At 39.8% G+C, this 23,184-nt stretch overlaps 1 protein-coding gene across 1 annotated transcript in view; it reads left to right on the forward strand.

Annotated features, from left to right (window-relative positions):
- Nucleotides 1–23,184, forward strand: part of NUP133 (nucleoporin 133) — a 2,059,048-nt gene that overhangs the window by 1,870,641 nt on the left and 165,223 nt on the right. The window lies entirely within an intron of this gene.

The following is a 23,184-nucleotide window of genomic DNA, read 5'->3' on the forward strand; positions in this document are numbered from 1 at the left end:
TTTGTGACTTCAAGAATGTATTTTACAGCCCTTACTTTAAGGGAACCTCTATGAAAGGTGGAAAAAAATGTCTGCCTTTGTGTCCCCTTGTCTGTTAAAAATCTTAATCTCCCATGCCTTGATTGCACAGGCCTCTTTGTTTGTAAAATGGATCATTGGCTATAGGTTTGAAGGGTGTTGTGTGTACCAGCAGCCCTTCTTGATGCTCCTTCCCTTACATATGGGTGTTTATAAATTTAGTCCCATTCAACCATGGAGTAAAGCAGGCTGCATTTCTTACAGAAAACACCATCACCTCAGTATCTTGGTGCATGAATTTTAACTTGAGTACGTTCTGATGGACCAACATTCTCTGAAGTTGCATTATTCCAAAGGCTTTTCTTTTTCTCCCAGTTTATCAGTGGAGTCATTTATTTATTTATTTATTTTTATTTTGCATCAGCACTCATCTGGAATGCCCTGGGATTTTATACTAAGCGTGTTTTGACTTGATTGATACCATTTATCCATTTAGCAGACTAACTTTAAAGTCTCAGAAGTGTTTGCTCATTGGCCGTCTTTTTTTTGTCTTTTCCTACTAAAAGGTCTAAGAAATGCTCCTTATGCAGAGTCTAGTCTTTCATCAGACGGACACAGTGATATTGTATATATCACTGTACTGTGTATCCTAAAGACTGCTAAGTGGTGACCTGTGTCTGGCACATAATGCATTCTCCGACCCAGTACTGATAGATTTACAACACATCAACAAGTCGAATAACATCAGAAATACTACGTCTAGGTAATCTAAACCTCTTTTGCAACATAAGGAGAATAGTTTGGAGGGACAAGTTTATGTCGCAGAGGATACCGCTACTCTGGAACAGACTCTTCTGCCACATAAAACAAAGTTCATTCATATTCAAGAGCACCCTAGATGTGGATAGAAAATGGAAAATTTACCTCAAGACTGCCCCCTGTACTACTACTACCAATGGACAGCTGCAGCTTCTACTTTATCCCATGCATGGGTCCCTGAAATTATCTGTAGCATGATCCTAGTTATTCTCATATCTAGTTATCGACCATGGGATGAGAAGACCATTCTCTAACAAAATAGGATAGGTTAATTTGAGCATGAAATGGCGTGCATGGGCACCTAGCCTAGTACACTAACCTATGCTTTTTCTTTGTTTTAGCAAGGGTAGAAAAGAGTGCAGCATTTGTTTCATTATTTTTTTTAATTTATGGGTATGTGAACTACAGGTTTCACCTCTGTGTAAGCCTACCACTGGTGCCCTTTTTCATTTATGACTTTGTTGCTTAAAGAGCAACCAGAGTTTCAAAGGGAAATTAGGAGATTTGGTGTTATATATTGGGAGCCATCTCAATGAAAGCTTGTTTCACTGTTTTGCAAAAATGGGTCACCCAGTATGGGGTGCAAAGTGCTCCATATTTTGATTAGTTAAATATACCAGCTCCAGAGTTGCACTACTGGAAAGGGATGCAAGCCTGACAAAAATGGACTTTTGATGAAATAGTTCCCAATTAAGGTTCTCTAACCTAAAATAAGAAAAACAGTACTTAAAAATTAAACCCTAATTGCATATGTTGTAGGTCATTGTGGTAATGTAATAAATTTGCAGTTGTTACTCAATAATGAACATATCCTGCATCAGCCTTGGGTCAGTGTTCATGTTTTGGTCCAGGGCATGGGTCAGCATTTTCAGCCGTGACCTAGACAAGCATATTTTGGTATCTGTTCCTTGGGGTTGGTGGCCTTAATCTTTGGCTTAGAACCATTGCTGGTTCTGAGTGTGATGCAGGCTTTCCTGCATGAAAATCCCCTTCAGTGATTCAGGCCATTGCCCAAAGATCTCTCTCACATGCTGTTCCTGCCATCTGTCCACTGCATTAGCCAGGCCAGTGCTGAAATACTAGCAGGTCTCAACTGGATTTATTGACAGTATTTAAATCTGTCTTGTATTCTACCCTCTGAAACATAAGAGTAAAAGAGGAATTACTACCTAACAAGTCTCCCACTATAAACCTAGATGGTGACCAGGAGGCTGGTTCTCCCGCCCATGTGTCCAGTGACCCCAGATTTGAAAAAAATTGGAGTTCATCCAGGCAAAAGCTAAATGGCCCCAAGATAACCCTTTCGAGTTGGAGCACATCCTTGCTGAGGCTTTCCTGTCCCCAGGTCATCCTCTTGAGTCATTCTTCTGCCTTATAAAATGGTTCAGGTAGTCAAGGAAAATACATGGAAGAACCCACAATATGGTGGCTGTCCTGTAGAGGCCAGACAAAATCCTCCAGCCACTCAGGAATTATCGTAGTTGATCACAAAACCTGTTTTTGAGAGCTTCCAAGACAATTATGGTGTTCACCAGAAAGCCTTGAACCTGTGTCATGGACATACCTGGGAAGCATATATTTTCATCCTCCATTGTCTCATTAAGATAATTAAACTCCATTGCTCACAGGTTGAGGTTACAGAGGAAGTCAATTGATAAAACTTGTCACACACTGATAGAGTTGCCAGGCTCCATCTTGAAAATGAAACTGCAGTCCCAGCTGTCACCCCCCCCCCCTCCGGCTCATTGGCTAACTAGACCATGCATGTTGCATACAACTCTGTGAATGGATTAGCAAGGGCATCAAGCAGAGGACTGGTGGTTTATCACTCTACATGGTTCTATCTGATTGAGATTGTCAAAAACTTTTAAGGGCAAATTCAGGAACACCCTTTTTGTTGGAAACTTACTTGTTCGGACCTAAGGGTAAAAATTGAGCTGGAAAGGCAGGAAAATGAGGACAGTGTGCTGTCTGAGGTTGTTGTGCAGTTTTAGGCTCCTCAGCATTTATTTTTCTTAGAATCAGGTGAGCTCACATCAGCTTTGGTGTGAGAGCTCCCAAAAGAATAAGTTACTGCAGTTCTGACAACTTGGTCAACTGTTGAGCTCCCAAAGGAGGTGTTTTTTGGCAGAATGACCAGTGTCACCATAGTCTTCCTTCAGGATCACAGCAGAATACTCCCTGAGGCCTTGCCCAACTGCTTTCCTGTTTGGTTGGTTGTCCCTCCATTGGGCCACATGGCTGGCCTGGACATGAGACAGAGGGTGGGTCAAGGACATTGCACTGATTCTGTATCATTCCTTTCATAAGGAATAAGGACCTATCAGACTGAAAAAGTTCTGTAATGAAGCTTTCATAATTAGGTCCAAGAAATATGAAGCCCAAAAAGGCTGACGCAATCTTTCGCATTACACGTGTTACAAAACATGCTAATAAAGTCTTGTGGCAGCCTCATTAAAGCAGCCATGTTCAAACGGTCAAAGTGCAAACCAGTCTATTAGATAGACCTGATGAAGCTCAAGTGAAAATGTTTTCTTTAAGTATAGTTCTATAGTTTTAGCTCACTGTGTTTTGTTAAGAGTAAAAATAAAGGCCTTTTAACTAAGAAGGCTGCTGAGCTGGTTAAACCCTCATGGGTCTTTCAAGAATATACAAATAAGGGGCTAACCTCCTAGAACATGAACACTCCTCCATCTAACTACTTCACTGAATAAACTACTGGAAATTTCAAAAAGATATCTTTATTCCTTCCACAGGGAGGGTGTCAGAGAGAGTCTCCTAGAAGTGCTAGCTGAAGTGATTTTATCTGGACTAATCCTTTATACTTTGTTTGTTCTGTCACTGTCAGGGTCACAAGTGTGGGATACTAGACTTGACTAGAACCTGCTGAATTACCCCTGTTTTCAGATTTCTTTATGTTGCTGGGGAAGAAGTCATGAAGGTATTTAATACTTTTACTTTTGGTAATAGTAAATCGCAGCAGTCATAGAAATTCAGGAGAGCCTAAACTTATTCACCTTTTGTTCTCTAAAAGGTCAGAAAGTCCTACAGAGATGATATGCTTATGTGTCGACACACAGCCAGTGATCCAAAAAGTTTTAATGAACAATAGCGCTAGCGCTTCGGCACACAGTACTTCATGGAGTCAACACATAGCAATCAAACACCTTATTAAATACTTTTAACAATTAACATCAGTAAAAAAAAAAAAAAAAAAAAAAAAAAATCCAATCAGGGCATAAAATATCACAATAAAAATGACCAATTGCATTCAGCATTTAGTCCAGCAGGTGTCCGCGTACCACATTTTAAAATAGTTTCTTTATACAATAACTTAGTTTTTAAAAGTAAATTATGATGTGCTTTGACCTGCTCTAAAATAGAATCTTCTAAACAATTACTTTCCCCTCCATGTACTGAATTAAAATGGGCTGTGTGATTCCCCACCACTGGACCAGTAATCAAGGGCATCAATCCTTACAACTGTCAACAGTGGGGGGCGTTCACTGGGAGGATAGCAAGTATGCACACAGTATCTCCAGATGCAGTTCTCTGCTTTAAGTGCAATTTCCCTTAAGAGCACACAGAGACAACAGTCAGTCCCGGGGCTGGTTCCTCTACCTTTCCGCAGATCCCCAATAAAACTCTCCACCGGCAGAGCTGTAGAGTTGAGATCTCAGCTGAGTGACCAAGCTAAGACCTCCAGCACCCTCTGTTCAACCAGTGCTTTGTGTCCCTGCCCAAGTAGCTGACACAGACTCTTTGAGGTTTGATTTACACACACACACACACACCTGGGAAAGGCTAGCACAGCTTTACTAGCTATGCCCCCTTCTGCCCAGACTATAAGGTAGCTACCACTGCCACCAGTCAACTCCTTATCAGCTACTTTAAGACTCTTTTAACAAAGGGTGTCCAATCTTGCTGCGTAATATTAATATTAACACAAATTGTAGGTTGACCAAGCGCAAGGCTGTTAGGAGTTTGCCCATACAGCGTCACCAAATAAATATGCAGGTGCTCTCAAAACATAAATATCTCTACACAGAATCAGCCACAATGAAAGGTTTAAATGTTATTTAGTAATAAATAATAAGAGAACAAGACAATGCTAAATATATATTTACAGTGACAGAGTTCAAAACCACAAGAAATATTTAAAACAACATTGCAGGACAGTCACAAATAAAGAAAAATATCTAAACTAAACTTCATTATATTCCTGACTGAATCTGAGAATTACTATAATCTAAGAACTTACTAATAGAGCAAGGCAGATGTGAATGGATCTAGGTATCAGGTCCAAGACAGAATGCCGAATGCTCTGTCTCACTAAAAGACTTAAATTAATATCTCAAATATTACTGCTGGGATAGATTGCAGAATGACATTTCTAGTCATCTGACTCTAGTTCCCAGGTAACCCACACCCCCACTGCTGGAAGCTAGCAGCATTTAGCATCTACCTGAAAAAATACATAGACCCTCAGATCTTTGGCAGATGCTGGAAGTCATAAAACAATTGCATTCCTTCATGCTTTCAGAGGTAGTAGTGAACTCCAAAGAAAATACAGAAAGTTTCTCAGCACAGACTGTCTCTCTAGCTGCCTTGAAAACTGAAAGATACCATCTTTTATTGCATAGCCTATAAAGTAATTTAATTTCAGCTGTTTTCCTAAAATTTGCTGGACTCTAGTTAACCTTCTGTATTCCATTTTCCAATGTTTAAATATATGCATTTAGACATTTACAGTAGTGCATGTGCATTTCTGTTCTCTTCCAGCGGGGCACACTGTGGATGCATTTCAAACACAAACATTTTATAAAATAACTTTTCATCACATCTGTACAAACCAGTTTGATATACACAACATACAGTTATAATACAGTTGTAACGCAAGCATCTTATGTAACTCATGTTGATATTCACAAGTGACATAATTATTTATAAAATTCCAGATAGCTGTGCTGGCAGTATCTGCTTTCATCACAGGCTGCTAAGGGCCTTTCATGTTTATTGTTTTTAATACCCCCTAAATATTCTGTACTCTTATTTTAAAAGTTTTTACTCTCTCCTATGCAGAAAAGGTTATAAGGACACCTCAATGCATATATTATACCCTCAGTGTTACAATATTCAGCTGTAGGGTTGTAGTTTACAACATTAATATTCTTTAAAAATCTCAGCACATTTGTATATTGAACACATCCTACAAGGCCAAGTTCCACAGTTTTCTATTCCCCTATTTAGTCTACACTCAGGTAAAGAAAAACTACTGTGGACCACCACATCCTTTACACTTTGTCTTTTTTTTTAAAGATATAAAAGGTCTAACACAGTCTTAACAAAGACTCTACTTTTTAGAAGAAAGCCTCAATAAAATTTTATAATATTTACTCATCAGTAAGAGCATTAAGTACTATAACAAAACAAACTTTCCTACACTCTATTGATGTTTGATTAGATAATTTAGCAATATTTCTTTCATTGGGTTCATACCCATTTTGTTGGTCATCTAAAAATAGCCTTTTTGAAGGCTTGTAAAATAATTTAATTACTATAACCTCTCTGTTTAAACACACCACACTTTCATTAGTTCCTTTTCCAAAATTTCACCAATGTTACATAACCTACTTATATGTAATAATTCACTATACTGCGGTTAATTTAACAAGTGTGGTAGATGGCAACTCCTACCATCTAAAAATGCCCTACTTTTTCAAAATTTCTATGTAGTTTCATACTAATACTACCATTGTCTTATCCTTCTAGTTCCACATCTAAAAAGGTGACTTTCTTTCCCTTTTGTAAACTATCAGACTCAAAACCAAAGCGGTTGTAGTGCAATTCTTGTATAAAAGTTTTATACAAGAAGAAAAGTTTTGTTTTTCTTTTTTGTGGTTGTGGTATAATATGCTTATGTCACTTGACTGGAAAATTGAACCAAAGGCTGCACATTTTGTGAGCACTGTAAATCTTTTAAAGAAAGAAGATTAGTTTGTGGTATAAGATATTAGAGTAATTGGGCGAGTAAGAGCACTAGATGTTAACTTGCATGAAGGTCTGGTAAAGCAAGTGAAATTACTAGTGGAATGTCAAAGTAATTAATTGATGAAAACGGGATCTTTGTGCTAAAATAAAAGTCCGATAACAGACAACAGTGAGAAATAGCGAAAAAGCATTGTAATAGTAATGAAGACAAGTAAAAGAGCCATGGAGTGCACAGAAGATATTTTGCAGTTGAAATTCAATTATCGTATAGTAGGTGTAGCTGTAAATGTGAGAAGTCTTGTCCTGTTCTTTACCATTTAAGCAGAATCAATACAAGAGAACTGTTTTCAAAGATGTGTAAAATAAAAAAGTGTGTTCAAAATTTATTTATTTATTTTACGTTTGTTTACCAGGAGAGTCCGACTGGGCATAAAACCCTTTTTCAGCGGAGGCCCGGGGAGAAAAGCTCCATTGTTAGTAAACTATTTTGTTAGTAGAAAGAAAATTGTATAATAAAATAAAGAAAAAAATAGTAACAGACATTCATAACAGTAAAAAGACTAGAACAGAATAAATTGGTCAGCTGGGAGACAAGACCAATAATCTTGTATAACAATGCTTCTAGAAGGCACTTCTTACAGTAGTAGCAAGTAGTGACATTGTATACAATAAATGCATTTACAATACATAGCAAACTGACGACTTAAAATCTGGCAGATATTAACAGTGAGAAAGGAAATAAAACATAAGGTAGTCATAGGGCTTGCATTCAATGCTCATTACATATGCAATTAAAATTTTAAAATCAGCTATTTGCAATTTGAGCAGAAACACGAAAATTAGCTCTAACCTGTAGTGAAAAGAATTCTTAATGAAGGCATAAAATACTTCAGAAATATTTGAAACAAAAATGCAAGTCATATTGCTGTTAAAAATGCTGAGAATCAAGCAATGCCAAAATTACCCTACACATGTTCAGAGCATTGTATTTTGGCTAAGAATAATTTTAAAGAATTGGGATTCACAGTCTTTGAACATGTGTACATTGTTAACATATTCAGGGTGCCAGGTGAAGTTAAGTGCTCAAATATTAAAAATACAGGATCCTGTTTAATATTATAGCACTTTAAAAAAGGAAGCCCTAATATTTGGATAGTTGAGCTTGTGAGAAGATAGCTACGTAAAATATAATTCAGGATAGGAAAACAAAGAAAGAATGACTACAGAAATGGTTGTAAAGCTGAATGACATCTCAACTACTTAACAGAGCAATAGCTCTTATTATCCTCTTTGATCATGCTAACTTAGTTTTCCAGAAGAATGTCACACAAATGTCACATAAGCATAAGTACTGATTCAACACTAGTAATAGGTGCTCCAGAGAAAGTAGCAGTAGGTCTCAGCAGACAAGATGTGCATTTTTGTGCAAGATTTCAATAAAGTGATTAAAAAGGGAATTACTCATTGCTTAAAGATGAAGTGGTCTGAGCAATGGTAGATATTATTTTTTTTCAGTACTAGATATAAACCAAGGATTCTGATTTGATAAAAGTAGCTGTAGAAGGTTCTAAATTGTATTCCTTTAATGCATAATTTGTAAACTGCAAATCCTTAGACTTTCATATAATAATCAGTCAGTGACAAAAGTATTCCAAAGAACTGCGTAACTGAAGCCATGGGGGGTCATAAGTAACATAACTAATTATCTGTTAATGTGGGGTCAGACATATGCAAAACATAACAAGAGACTTGTATAGCTGCTGAATACATTGACTAATTTTTAGTTAAATTTGAGTATATGTAAAATGTTCGATGCACAGAAGCTTGAACCTTGCTCGAGAAAAAAATGAGAGAATAGTTTGTGTCAAAGGTAAAGCACTGGTGTGCATTAGGAGTTCTTTGAAATGTGCAGCATCTTCCAAAACTTTTATCTAATACTTCTGTGAAAACTGTCTCTTAGTGCCAATCTTTAAGAATAAGGGTGATGTGCAGAGCTGCAGTAACTACAGAGGGATAAAATTGATCAGTCACAGCTTGAAGTTATGGGAAAGAGTAGTGGAAGCTAGGTTAAGAAGGGAGGTGATGATTAGTGATCAGCAGTATGGTTTCATGCCAGGAAAGAGCACTACAGATGCAATATTTGCTCTGAGAGTGTTGTTGGAGAAATACAGAGAAGGTCAAAAGGAGTTGCATTGTGTTTTTGTGGACTTAGAGAAAGCATATGACAGGGTGCCTAGAGAGGAGTTGTGGTATTGTGTGAGGAAGTCGGGAGTGGCAGAGAAGTATGTAAGAGTGGTACAGGATATGTACAAGGGTAGTGTGACATTGGTGAGGACTGCGGTGGGAGTGACAGATACGTTTAAGGTGGAGGTGGGATTACGTCAAGGATAATCTCTGAGCCCTTTCTTATTTGCAGTGGTGATGGACAGGTTGACAGATGAGATTAAACAGGAGGCCCTGTGGACTATGATGTTTGCAGATGACATTGTGATATGTAGTGAGAGTAGGGACCAGGTTGAGGAGACCCTGGAGAGGTGGAGATATGCTTTAGAGAGGAGAGGAATGAAGGTCAGCAGGGCTAAAACAGAATATGTGTGTAAATGAGAGGGAGGGTAGATGAATGGTGAGGATGCAGGGAGTAGAGTTGGTAAAGATGGATGAGTTTAAGTTCTTGGGATCAACAGTTCAAAGTAATGGTGAGTGTGGAAGGGAGGTGAAGAAGAGAGTACAGGCAGGGTGGAATGGGTGGAGAAGAGTGTCAGGAGTGATTTGTGACAGACGGGTACCAATAAGAGTGAAAGGGAAGGGTCTACAAGAGGGTAGTGAGACCAGCTATGTTATATGGGTTGGAGACGGTAGCATTGTCGAAAAGGCAGGAGTCAGAGCTGGATGTGGCAGAGTTAAAGATGTTAAGATTTGCACTGGGTGTGACGAGGATGGACAGGATTAAGAATCAGTATATTAGAGGGTCCGCTCAGGTTGGACAGTTTGGAGACAAAGCAAGAGAGGTGAGATTGCGTTGGTTTGGACATGTGCTGAGGAGGGATGCTGGGTATATTGGGAAAAGGATGCTAAGGATGGAGCCTGCCAGGTAAGAGGAAAAGAGGAATGCCTAAGATGAGGTTTATGGATGTGGTGAGAGAGGACATGCAGGCGGTTGGTGTGAAAAAGCATGATACAGAGGACAGGAAGAAATGGAAACAGATGATCCGCTGTGGCGACCCCTAACGGGAAAAAACGAAAGAAGATGAGTGCAAAATGTGGCTTAGGTATTGAACTTAAGTTTTGAAATGTTTAAGAAACCCATTAAAATACTGTGATGTGACTATTTATTTGCATTTGTTTACTGGGAGATTCCGAATGGTTAGTTTTATTCACTTTCCATGGAGGCCCAGGGAGAAAAGCTCCACAAATAAAAACAGAAAATTGATGTATTGCAATTTACTGTAAATACATAGATTAATATGTATATTAATGAAAATACAAATATTATACATGTGACATGTAAGACTTACACATACAGTCATTAAACAAGTGTAAGAGCTTATTACCTGTAAAGCAAATGTCATAGTGTAAAATGTAAACAGTGGATAATGAGGAGGCAAGGTCTAGAGGGGAGAGTGAGAAAAAGTATTTGTTTGGGGTAACTAGTGAGATAAATATGGGAGGCAATAGAAATAATGAGTAAATGCAAGATTAAGAGCAAGAGAAGTAAGAGAAAATTCTAGGAAAATGAGAGAGAGGATGTATAATGTGTTGCAGGTGAAGGAGCTAACATTTTAGCCAGGAGAGCAGCAATTAGAAAGCTAGGAGTCAGAGATTTTCTTTTAGTTGGAGCTTAAATAAATAAATGTTATGTATTGCCCTAACTGGTGCAGGGATCATATTCCAGACTTTTGCTACATGGTCTAAGTCTTTCGGCTTTTCCCGGTTAGGGGTCGCCACAGCGGAACTCCGGTCCGCTAATGATTGGCAGTAGAGTTTTACGTGCTGGCTTGCCGGGCCTAACGCACAACCTTCAATGGTGGAATGCCCATTCACGCATGTCGCCACACAGAAGACGCTCTAACTAAGAATTGAACGGGCAACGTCTAACTGGGAGATGACAACGCTACCACAGCACCACCACATGGTCTAAGTACAGACATTTAATGCAATTTTGGTAAGGCTTTAAGATGTCAAGCAGATTTTTGTTCAAAGATCGAAGATGATGACTTGAGAGGTAGTGATGGTGAAGTGCACTTATAGCTGGGCAGGAAATGGGATTAAACATAAATTTTTGTGTTAAGTGAATTTGAGTATAATTTACTTGGCGGGATAATTGTAACCAGTTTAGAACAGTGATTGTTGACTTGTATGAGCTGCAAATCTAACTACCTTGTTGCAACACTGATCTAGTTTAGATTTTAGGCTGTCTTAGAGTTTAGTTAAGGTAGGACAACCTTTTAGAGATGGGAGTTAGGTATGTAGTGGCAACAGTGATTCTGGTGGGTGCAGTCAGGATTTTTTTGGCTCAGTGTAGCATTCCTAGTTTGTTCTTTTTGTTTTGAAAGGGGTTGTTTTTACTATTGCTCTGCATGTGGAGGTCATATTTGAGGTTATCAGTTGTAATCCCAGCAGTTTTGTATGATGCAATACTTCAGCTGACCTATTATTTAGGGATGTGATCAGTTGTTTTTGTTGTGGGTAAGTGATTGTGGAAAAATAAAATTAAAAAGCAGTTTGGCATTCTTGGGATTAAGGAGGATTTGGTGGTTACAAAGCTGGTTGTCAGTAGTGTGAAAAAGGCATGTTGTGTAATCTTTTCTAAATCATCTGGATTGCTTGAGAGGCAGATAAGGGTGGAATCATCTGCATAGTGTTCAAGGGATGCATGTGTAGAGGTATGAAGATTATTTATCGAATAATAAATAAGAGGACCAAGGATAGAGCCTTGTGGGGTATACCTGTAATGATCGGTAGATAAGGGGAAAGAGTATAATTTCTTTTGACTGCCTGGTAGCGTTCTGACAAGTAATTGTGGACAGTTGTAGGAATCTTTTTTTTTTTTTTTTTTTTTTTTTTTTTTAATGAGACAGTGTCAAAAGCTTTTTCTAAGTCTAGGAGTAAGCAAGATAAGAATTTACCACTATTCCTGGCATTATTTATGTTCTCTGTAAAATTTAGGATGGCAGTTGTGCTTATGGGCAGGTCTAAAACCATGTTGGATGTTAGTAACTGTACCTTTAAGCGATGCTGAAGTAGTTGTTTTTGGACACGTTTTACCAATATTTTTGAGAGGGGGATAAGATAGCAGTGGGTCTGAACAACCTAGACTTTTAATAATAAAGCTGCAGTCCTACTAGCAGAAGAGTTGATTCTGACAAAAATATGGCAGAAAGGACAAAATACTAAAAGTGGAAGACAGCAGTGTGTTTGGGGAGAATGATTACTCCTCTTCTGCCCTGGTGTGCAATGAGTAAATTCATTCCACTGTTCATGTCAAGATACAGGTGTGAGATTCAAACTGCTGTACCCAGCTATTTTCAAGGTATTCTTCCCAGGAGGGACAAAATCATTTTTTGATGAAGTACATGCTAACGAAGAAATACAAAAGTTTGTCCAGCAGAAGCTGAGCTGTGAAACAGGAGAGGATTCTGCTGCTTGTTCATTACAAAGACCACAGAGAAGACTGTACCTGTGAAACCTTTTCCACTGTTTCAAAGGAAAATGTTGGAGAGAAGGAAGGGAGCATGAGAGGTGACTAGAAGAATTGAGAGTACGTTGGAAATGAAGGAGCGACAGGATTTGGGAGATGGAGATGACCAGTACTAAAACCAGTAACTTAATATGGGATTCTAATGCAATAATTATATTTGTGAAATATGACACAACAAGAAAATCTGGCAATATTGGACTTTTTCAGAATTTGTTGGACTTGTGGGAGACTCTAAACTGTATGCCCTACTTCATGTCATTAATGTTCGGATAAATGCTTTAGGGAGAGGAGAAAATTAACTGGAAGTAAAGAAAACATTTTTTTCTTAATGGTACTATTTTTTGTATTGAATGGTTTCCTTGCATGCTATAAAGTGAAGATGTTATGTTGTCCTATCTCACCTTCATTCTCACAATGATGGGTTCGGAGCCGATACTCTGCTCTGACTCGGCCGAATACTTGGCTGAAAGTCTCAAACCTGGCTCATGGCAAGAAGGTATCCCACAATGCAGTGGTGCAATTCCCCAGATCTCGTTTGCCGCTTTACGAGGGATGAGTTCATCTTGGCTGTGGCGAAGTAAAATATTTTTTCTATTTACTTGTTATATTTGCATATATTTAGCTTTAGTCATATTAGATTTAACTCGTTTCCTTGCTGCTCTTTGTTACATAGTGATAGTTTTTCCCCTTTAGCACAGCTTTTGCCATCATCACTTTCTTGGCCCGTTTGGTATCCTGTGTATTAGTGGTTGTTCATTTGTTAGTCTCTTATAGCTCATTTAAGTTAGAGAGCTATTCGCCTGTTTAAGTTAGAGGACTTGTACTGTTTTATTGTTTTGTCTGGAAATAGAAGCATTTTAGTTATAGGTTCTATTTTTCTTCCCCTGGTTGTTGCTCCTCTTGTTGTCCTTTAGTAACCTTTGGTTTAGCCTTAGCATATTGGTCTTGGCTAAAGAAACTTTCTTGTTGTTGTTTTTGCTGTCACCTTTAGGGTCTTAACTTGAAAAATGTCTAACGGCGAAAAGGAGAGAGAACATAAGCCTTTGGGCTTTAAGATATGTCAAAAGTGCTCGCAAAAAATGTCCATCACAGATTAACATGTTTGTGTTTATTGCCTTGGTGCCATTCATCCCCAAAAAGACTGCACCTTCTGTCATTCATTTAGTGCTAGAGTTCTTCAGGAAAGGAGAAACAAGTTGATTCTAAAAGGGCTCTTAAAGCCTTCTTTTGAGGAAGCCATTAATAGTTCTTCCTCCTCTTCTTCATCTCCTTCCTCAAAAAAGGATAAGTCTCAGAAAAGACGATCTCCCGCTACACTGGCTCAGTTGGAGCCTCCAGTCAAACTTCTTAAACTTTCAAAGGCCACTACTTCCTCAGCTCCACAGTCCTTGGAGCCGACGGAGGTCTTTTTGGTTGACAGGCCTGGTACCTCTGCTCCAATGCCCTCGGCTCCCGCAAGATACCTCCACTCGGAGCCTGTCCATTCATATTTCACCGGTTTCTCTGATGCTGAGATCACCAATCCTTCAAAGGTCTCGCTGTCCTTCCCCATCTTCCAGGTCTAACAGAAGTTTATCTGATGATGACGTGGAACATGTGGTGCGCAGAATCCTGAATTCGCCAGCGCTGACTAAATTATTCTCAGCTCCCACCCATTTTGTCTCTGAGCTTACTGTACCCACTGTTGTTCCTCCTCTGAGCCAAGCTAGTCCTTCGGAGCCGGAGTGCTCGGTACTGCCTACTGTGGATCCGTCAGTTCCAGGACCCCCTTCAGTGTTCACGGAGCCGACATCTGCTCCGACTCTATCGGCACCGTCCATGGAGTCTGGGAGCCGGGTTCGACCGGGGGGGGGGGGAGATTCTTGGTGCTGAGTCTACCTGTGGAAGCATCGGCCTGATTTAGCTTGGTTCCCTCATCGGGCTCTGGTCCAATCTTGTTGGCTCCGTTGCCTTCCTCTGTCTCTTAGGAGCCAAGGGAATCTTCGGAGCCGGTGGGATCCACCTTTGAGCTGATGAGGAATGTGTTGTCTACCCATTCAGCACCACAGAGGGATACCAGTACTCGTCCCCCTAAGGCACCGGCTACTGTCTTGGCACCACCCATTCCACAGGGCAGCAGAGATCCGGAGCCTCAGGATCCCCCAGTGGGCGAACCCCTCTCCTCCAACTCCTCCCCAGAATATCCTTCTGAGGAGCCACCTCAGAAGAGAACCTGCAAGAGGAAGCATGTTGACTCCACAGATGAGTCCATCACTTCAGACACTGACCACGATGATTCAGAAGGGTCCCCCATGGTAGTCCTCTGATGATATCTCATTTGCAGATATTCTAGAGATCCTCAAGCAAAGAGGTGGCTGGCAGGCCACCACCCCTTCTGATGAGGAGTCAGTGTATCTGAAGGCTTTTGGGTCTCAACCTTCAGCCTTCTGGGTCTGGGTGCCTCCTCCTTTCGATGAGCTAATGGACCTGGTTAGTCGACAGGTGTGGGAGTCACCTGACACTATGGAACCAGTCCCTCGGAGGCCAAACAAATTTTTGTCAGCTCCTTCTGGCAAGGATTTTCTAACTGGGGGGGGGGTACCTATAGATGCTGTGGTGGTGGCAGCAGCAGCCGTCAAGAAGGAACTTGTAGATACTTCCTCATCTGTTCATCCTCCAAATAAAGGCTCTCGAACAATGGACAGATACAGGAAGCGTGACTTTTCTTCAGTGATGTTTTCACTGCGATCACTAAACTACTTATCCTACTTTATAAGGCTACAAAGAGATCTTCTGAAAGAGCTAGGAGATAACCTACATGGTTCATTAGCTGCGGGGCTGAATGAGAAGGTCTCCTCCCAGCTGTCCACCTTAAATTCCATTGTCAACTCCACCATGAGGCTCATATCCTACGCAGCAGATGGAGCGAGTAGGGCAGCGGGTACTGGAGTTTCCCTTAGGAGACACTTCTGGATGCGCTTGTGCAATTTTGCAGTGCCCTTTAAGTCTACCTTTACTAACGCTCCTTTTGATGGTTCCTCACTCTTTGGACCCAAAGTAAAAGAGACTTTAACCCAGTGTGAGCAGGAAGGGAAAACTCTCTCTGCCATTGGAGTACGTTTTTCTGTTCCTTCAAGACCTTATCCCAAAGGCCAGAAGAGCGGAAAGATGTGGTTCAAAAGATCCAAGAGATTTTTCCAGGACGCACGGGGTGATACCTTTCCCAGGGACAGAGGGGGAGGTAATAATGGTAGACGCTGCCCCAGAGGCAGAGGGGTCCCGCAAAACCAGGGTGACCATGATTCCTTTCGCGGACGTCCTTATCAGCGCTCCTGAAAGGATGCCCGACTGCTCTACTCTGGAGGCAGTTGGGGGACATTTGGCAAAATATTACAGACGACAAATGGGTACTAAATATAATATCCAGAGGGATACTCCATCCCTGTCCCACAGACAAAAACAATCCCAGATGTTCCACCCAATCTAAGGGAACAAGCAACTATAGAGATTCAAAAGTTGCTCCAGAAAAGAGTCATCCAAGAAGTCCCCGCAGACCAAATAGGATTCAGAACTTACTCAAGATTCTTTTTGGTGCCAAAAAGAACAGGGGACTGGAAGCCCTTGTTTAGACCTAAGTAAGTTAAACGTATCTGTCAAGAAGTCAAAGGTCCAAATGGTGACACTGCAGTCTATACTTCCCTTTTTAGGGAAAGACGATTGGATGTGCTCGATAGACCTTCAAGATGCTTACGACCACATAAAAATGGACAGGACATCAAGAAGGTGCTTACACTTTTGGCTGGGAACCAGCCATTACCAGTTCAGAGCTCTGCCCTTTGGTCTCACTACAGCCCCCAGAGTGTTCAAATGTATGGCAGTAGTCACAGCTCTCCTGACATGTCTAGGATTCCGTGTGTTTCCCTATCTAGACGACTGGCTCCTATCTGCCACCACCAAGCATCTACTCCTACAAGCCAGGGACCTAACTTTGGACATCTGCAATCAGTTGGGCATTTCAGTAAGTTTTCAAAAATCTGCCTTGTTGCACTGTCAACATATTACATTCATAGGGGCAGATCTACACACTTCATCTATGGTAGCACATCTTCCAACAGAAAGAGTTGTAGCACTCAGCAAATACTTCACCTCCTTCTCAAGACCAAAGTGAACGCAAATATAATTGTAAGGTTGGCCGCCACAATTACATTAGTCCCTCTTGCCAGAATGCGCATGAGAATTTTTTAATGGCTGCTGTTCTCTCAATGGGCACTTCAAGAGCTTCCGATGTCTCACCTGATCAGAATAACGGAATCTTGCAAGAACGACTTAAGATGGTGGATACACTCCATTCATGTGACCATAGGCAGACCTTTCGTTCCACATCAACCAGTAGCTACAGGTAACCATGGACGCTTCCCAGATAGGGTGGGGGGCATTAGCTGAGTAGAACAGTCCAAGGTACATGGCAAGAACACAAAGCTCACTTGCATATAAATGTTCTGGAGATGAGAGCAGTGCTTCTTGCATTGCAAGCACTTCAGGCTCTCTTCCTCTAAGGACTATTGCGATAACATTCAGACAATATGTCTGTGGTTTGGTATATAAACAAGCAGGAGGGAACCAGGTCTTACCCCCTTTGTCGAGAAGCCCTAAGAGTGTGGCAGTGGGCAGTTTCTTCCCAGTGCTTTCTAATCGCAACGTACATTCCGGTGAAGTCCAACGTGATAGCAGACAAGCTGAGCAGAGAAATCCTAATGCCTCACGAGAGGTCTCTCAATCACAATGTAGCGGAAATGATTTTCCAAACATGGGGACAGCCTTGCTGCGATCTCTTTGCCACTCCCATGAATACCAAGTGCTCAACTTTTTCACCCTAATCCCCTCTCTGGGGGAGACACCGAGAGACTTTTGCTCATGATTGGCCCTCAGGACTTCTTTATGCCTTTCCTCCATTTTTCCTCCTACCCAGTGTAATTCAGAAAGCACAATGCTCGGGAAGCAGGTTAATTCTCTTTGTCCCTTACTGGCCTCACCAAGTCTGGTTCCCCTTCCTTTGGCCTCATCTTCGGAAGAAGCCATGGATTCTGGACCTAGTGCCAGATCTGCGGACTCCTATGTCTGGGGAGCTTCATCCTTCTCTCCACACCCTAAAACTGACAGTTTGGCTGCTCCACTTCCCAATTTAATCAGTCTTCACAATTTTACTCCTACAGTTAGACATATCTTAATGTACTTGCATAAAGCTTTTACTAGAAAGCTGTATTCTAATAAATGGAAGAGGTTTTTCCTTTGAGTTCAAGGCAGGAACATCGATCCTTTTTCTGCACCTATTCATTCTATTTTGGAATTTTTGGTGGAACTGTTTCAACAAGGCTCAGCTGCAGCAACCATCAGGGTTCAACTCGCTGCAATTTCAAATTTTCACATTGGTGATTTCCAACTTAATGTCACATAGGTTGTGTAGAGCCATCTTAAAACATGCCTCCTTAAGACCTCCCTTTAAAGAACCCCTTTCTCCTTGGAATCTAACTTTTGTTTTGTCTCATTTCACATTACCACTTTTTGAGCCCTCTTCATCTTCAGACCTCAAGTTCCTTTCCTGGAAGACCTTGTTTCTAGTGGCTATAACTTCTGCTAGAAGGGTGTCAGAGTTGCAAGCTCTTTCTATTAAACCGCCATATTTGATTTTTCATAAGGATAGGGTAGCCTTGCATACAAACCCATCCTTTCTACCTAAAGTTTCTTCTCCAAACAACATAAACCAGTCTGTAAAACTGACAGTGTTCTTTCCTAATCATAGCAACAAGGCAGAATACAAATTACATCAAGTGGATGATCATAGACCACTCAGATTCTATTTGCTTAGGACCAAAGACTTCAGGAAATCTGACCAATTATTTGTATCCTCCTCCGATGCAAAAAAAAGGAACCTCATTCTCAAAACCTACTCTTTCCAATTGGCTTTCAAATTGGATTACATTTATCTATAACTCTAACCAGAAAGATTTACCTTTCAGAGTGAAAGCTCATTCCACTAGACCAGTGGCTACATCTTCTGCCTTTCAAGCAGGAATTCCCATGGATAATAATAGTGCAGCAGCTACTTGGTCTACTCCATATACTTTTATCACTCATTACAAAGTGGAGTTGGCCTCCAGGGACAGGGCATCCTTTGGTTCCATGGTGCTTAAAGGTGTACTTCGGTGAGCCACCCAGGGAAAAGGTGCTAGGGATTCTGTCCCAACATTGTAAGAATGAAGGCGAGATAAGACAACATAACATAAAGAAGTTATGTACTCACCATGCCGTTCCATGTTTGTTGCCATCTCGCTGTTCATTTTTACTAACCCTCCCTCCTTCCCCCTGCCAAAAACTCCTGGTGGACCTGGAAGATATTTTTACTACTTTCAGGAGTTCTTTCAGCTTGTTTCTCCTTCCAGTACGTATAATTTGGATCTTGGATATATGTAGGTATGTATATAGTGTACATATCGTTCATTAGTAGCAGCAAACAAGATCTGGGGAATTGCACCACTGCATTGTGGGATACCTTCTTGCCACTAGCCAGGTTTGAGACTTTCAGCTAAGTATTCGACCGAGTCGGAGCCAAGGATCGGCTCCGAACTCATCATTGTAAGAATGAACAGCGAGATGGACAACAAACATGGAATGTTATGGTGAGTACATAACTTCTTTTTTTCTTAGTTATTTTTAAGTGTAATGTGGATTGTAAACAAGTGCTGCTGTTTCTTTTTTTCTGTTTTTCTCCTTTCTTCACTTTTAAGAAATGTAGGCTCTGCAATGTAACAAAAAATAAATAAATAAACATGGTTGAAAGAGCATGACAAAAAAATGAATGTGTTTAAGGAGCTTAGATTGATTTAGTAACAAGTTTTAACAGAACACAAGTAAATGAAAAAGAGTATTGAATATTATGAGACTTTTTTCTAGCAAATGAAAGTATGCTTAGTAGCAATTCTGTGTCTGGCCCTCATGTCTCTACAGAAGCAATGTGATAAAGAGAAATTGACCGTCTCGTTCTTATGTCTCCATCCAGACAGTCAGATAATGAGAAATTGTCTGTCTGGTTCTCATGTCTCCATGGAGACAATCTGCTAGAGAAATTGGGTTACAGATTGGTGCACAGTGATTGGCTGAGGGTGGGGGGAAGAGAAACTGGCTAGGCAATAGTGTTCTCTGAAACCATTCAGGGGTTTTCCCAGCTGGGAGTGCTATAAAGATAACACAAAACTAGTTAGCACTTAGTAGAAGCACAGGCTGCACCATGTGTCTTAGCATGGATAACCTTTCTTTTATGTTAATTCAAGTCTAAGTGTGGCTGTCAGTTTGGGACATTTGTTCCTATTAGGAGGGTAAAACTTCAGTATTTGAAGATGTACATAGTTTTGTGTGTTAGTATCAAATAGGTTTTAGGGGGTATTGGGGTATTTTTGTTTCAGGTCTTGTGTGTTAGTATCAAATAGGTTTTAGGGGGTATTGGGGTATTTTTTGTTTCAGATTTTTCACTAAAACAAAAAGTTTTGTAAGATGTGACATAGGCTGAAGTGTATGTGACAGGAAACAACTATAAAAAAGTTCAGCCTGCCAAACAATGTATGCATGTAACACAAACACTGGAACTAGACATTTAAAAAAGGTGCTATGCATAAAAGGTGGAAATTACTTTTTAATAAATGATGCTTTCTGTAATGTCTTTAAATATTGATGGTCTCACAAATAAATACAGAAAAGAAAGAATACTGAACTATGCTAAAAATGTAGAGTACAAATAGCTGTTACAGGAGACGCACTTGAAAAGAACTAAACATGTAAATTTGATAAATGTTTTAAGATCAGTTATTCAGCAGAATATCTAGGACGAAGGAAAAGAGGAGTATTTATTGCAAGAAGAGCTCCAATAATGATAGAAGAGGTTAAAAAAGATAATAGTGGCATATTTGTAGTGCTAAGGGACTACTGGCAAGGGAGGAGGATTATACTGGCACGTATTTATATTCCACCTAAAACTGCTGTAAGGGAGCTTAAGAAAATTCTAGGAGAAATAATCAGTTTTCAGCGAGACATATTACTTGTAGTTGGGGACTGGAATTTGATTTGTAGCAGTGGAGATGTCTGGGCCTAGGAGGAAAAGTGCAACAAAGGAGGGTAGATTTTTGAAAAAACATATGAATATATTTGACATGGAAGATGTGAATTCAGTAATAGGAGTTAGGAGTGAATTTACATATTATTTCCCAAGATATAAAAACTGGGCTAGGCTAGACAGAATTTACATTTCACAGGAACATGTCCATTTAATTGAAGGTCTTGATGTCCACCCAGTAGCTATTTCAAATTATGCGCCAATTATAACTAAAATAAAAACAAGGTAATGAAATAAAAATGAGAGACTGGTGCTTTCCCGCCTATCTGTTGAGAGAGTAATTTAAGGAATGGGTAGTGGAGGTTATTCAGGAGCTATTCGCGAGGATAGAAATTACTTCTGAAAAAATAGCTAAGGAATGGGGATAAACTTAAGGTGGAGTTTTAAAAAAGAGTGGAAATCAAAGAAATGGAAGCTGTGGTTAAGAAGTAATGAGAATTGTTTAGCAGGACTGACAAATGTTAAAAGTATTGCAGAACAGGGGGAATCTCGCAGAACAAGAGGTGATCAACTGCAGAATGCTAAGCAGAAAATAAGGGATTACCTCCAAAATATACGCAAGTTTAGAAAGATTGCTGTTAAGCAACTGTTTTTTTACAATAACTCTAGAGCATAAAAACTTTTAGCACAATGATTCAGGCAACAGAAAGTCGATAGGGCTGTTGCCAGTCTTAGGGAGCCTGTAACAAGGAAGGTAATGAGATCTTGTAGAGATATTAGAAATATTTCAGAAATTCTATGAAAGCCTTTATAGAGCAGAGAAATATGGAAGTCAAGAAATCTACAAATGGAAATGTTTATGAATGAATTAAATATGCCAAGGTTAGAGGTAGATGAGGCTCAATTACTTAATGTTAGGATAGGAGGAGATGAGGTACAAGTTGTGATGCATTACCAATCTACAGGAAAAGTCCTCAGGAATAGATGGCATTCTTGTGGAACTTTGGAAGTAGAGGGAAAAAACTGAAAGATTTGGAAGGATTTGTTTAACAATATTTTAAGAGGAGTACCACCAGCATCCTGGAAGAAAGTAGTGGTAGCTGCCTAAAGAGGGTAAAGATCCATCAGCTCCAGGTTTATACAGGCCCATTTCGATACTAAAACTAAAACATGATTATAAAGTGTTCATGTCTATAATGGCTAAAAGAATGGCAAAAGTAATGTCAAAATTTATAGATATGGGTCAGTGTGGTTTTGTGGAGGGGAGGAAAACCTAAACAGAACATTGATGATCCAAAGGGAAGCAGAATGTAAGTAAATACAATTGTTGGTGGTGGGTCTTGATGCAGAGAAAGCATTTGACAGAGTAAGCTGTGACTTTGAGCAGGGCAGTGGAAGGATTTGCTGAAAAAATTATAAGGTTGATTAGGGGGATATATGAAGGATTAGAAGCTAAAAGCTAAAATTAGGTGGGTGGGGTCCTCTCTGATAATTTCTTCTTGTGCAGAGGAACTAGGCAGGGGTGTCCTCTTTCCCTTTTATCATTTGCATTATATTTAGAACCATTGGCAAAGAAAAAAGGGACTCAAATTCAAGTGTACAATTGGTATGGTAGTCCAGAAAATTTGGCTCTGTTTGCATATGCTATTTTATACCTGACAAAACCAGAAAGAGACATTTACAGTGTTGTGGAACATTTTGAGATGGTTTCATATATTTTTGGGACAGAAAATTAATAAAGCTAAACCAAAGGCAGTAGAGGTAAATTATGTACCTACACATGAATTGGTTCATCAACATCCATATTTATTGGGACATGATAAAATGAAGTATTTAGGAGTGTGGATTCATTTCTTTTTTCTGGTGCGTCAGCTAGGGAGATGTGGGAAGAGACTAAAAAGATAATATAAAAACTGAGAAAATAGAAGTTTTGTTATATGGATAATAAGCTACAAGCAGTTAAAATGTTTTAGTCCCATTAGTCTTGTACTCAGGTTAGGCATATTTTTATCAACCAGAGGAGAAGTTGTGGATAGCAATTAATAAAAGAGCTGTATCTGGGAGTTGATGCTTCTATACATAGCACAAGCATAAAACTGTAATAAAAAGTGGAAAGGTATGATGAAACAGGGGTGAAGCTCAAGAAACAAGGAAAGACTGGGATTTTGGATGCAAGCCTGTAAGTAGAGTAATAATCATACAGAATATTATATCCATGAAGTAGCAGAAAGTATCCTAAGAATTAGGCCTGCACAGTAATGGAGTAAGGAGAGTTTACCATTAGGGATGACTGCAATTAGGGATGTAGACAATAGGCAACAGGAGGCTGGAATTTATTGAAGAAAACTGACAACGGAACCAACGCATTGGGAGCCAGTATCTAGAGAGAGAAAGATAGAATGGGCAGACGCCAGTAATTTATTTGGATTGCATGTTAGAGATTGCCTTCCGTGTAAGGGATTGATATTGGAGTATAAACAAAGAGAAAGAAACCGATGGGTCCTAAATGAAAGACCAACACTAGTAAAGTTTTTAGTAGAATCTAGAACAGAAGCTGCCATTAAAAAAAGAATAA

The sequence above is a fragment of the Protopterus annectens genome, chromosome 1.part0, assembly GCF_019279795.1.
Source record: "Protopterus annectens isolate FY-2018-M chromosome 1.part0, PAN1.0, whole genome shotgun sequence".
NCBI classification, from domain to species: Eukaryota; Metazoa; Chordata; order Ceratodontiformes; family Protopteridae; genus Protopterus; species Protopterus annectens.